Here is a 1,325-nt window from a genome sequence, read left to right as displayed (position 1 = left end):
CCTCATATGAGTTATTTATAACATCTTGAATCATCTTCTGTACATGTGGATTTTATCCAGGGATATTTTATCTTTTTTTTTTTTTTTTTTTTTTTTTTAAGATTTTTATTTATTTATTTGTCAGAGAGAGCGCGAGCGAGAGCGAGCACAGGCAGACAGTGGAAGGAAGAGTCAGAGGGAGAAGCAGGCTCCCTGCGGAGCAAGGAGCCCGATGTGGGACTCGATCCTAGGACGCTGGGATCATGACCTGAGCCGAAGGCAGCTGCTTAACCAACTGAGCCACCCAGGCGTCCCATATCCAGGGATATTTTAATGTTAGTTCTTTATTTCTTATGGTTCCTTTGCATAATGTATGAAGCAGTTCATTTTCCACCATCTAATTTATTTGCTTTTTTTTAAATACAGAAGTAAATAAGGAGAATACTTATAAAAATACTCTAAAATGGCTTAGCTTTTTGGGAAACATTTGAGACTCTTTACTGGATTTTTTATTTTATTTATTTTATTTTTTTTGAGAGAGATAGAGTGAGAGAGAGCATGAGAGGGGAGAAGGTCAGAGGGAGAAGCAGACTCCCTGCAGAGCTGGGAGCCTGATGTGGGACTCGATCCCAGGACTACAGGACCATGACTTGAGCCAAAGGCAGTGGCTTAACCAACTGAACCACCCAAGTACCCCCATCTTTACTGGATTTTTATCTTGTTTAAAAAAAAAAAAACTAAACAATTCTGGCTTAAAAATTGTATCTGCCTGGGGGTGCCTGAGTGGCTCAGTAGGTTAAGTCTCTGACTCTTGATTTCGACTCAAGTCATGGTCTCAAGTTGTGAGAATGAGCCCCACTTTGGTCTCTGCACTGGACCTAGAGCTTGCTTAAGATTTTCTCTTTCTCTCTCCTTCTGTCTCTTCTCTGCCCCCTTAAAAAAAAAAAAAAAACAGATCTGGCTTTAAAAAAAAAAAGTACTCATGATGCTGAAAACTAATAAAGAACCAAGTTCCAGAATGTAGGCAGAATTTCCATTGATAGAAGACACAGCAGGCTGAATTGAGGGAAGAGCTGCCTTAGCATACTCAGGCTTTATTTTATAAAGCAGAATCGCTGAAAAAATAAAAAAAAAAAAAGAAAAACTGCTTTGGTTCTTCTTCCACTGGATTCTCTTGACTCAGAGATTTATAATCCGTGCCATGCCAGAAATATGATCAGTTATTTTTCTGCCATAGAGGTACTGCTTTTTCAGATACCCAACATAGTAAATTGCCCTTCTCTCTCTTTCTATAATATTTCAGAAACAGTAGTTCACAGACAATATCAGGATAAGAAAGAGAGAAA

This window comes from Mustela lutreola, chromosome 9 (genome assembly GCF_030435805.1).
Source record: "Mustela lutreola isolate mMusLut2 chromosome 9, mMusLut2.pri, whole genome shotgun sequence".
In the NCBI taxonomy this organism is placed as follows: Eukaryota; Metazoa; Chordata; class Mammalia; order Carnivora; family Mustelidae; genus Mustela; species Mustela lutreola.
Note: the sequence above shows the minus strand (reverse complement) of the source record.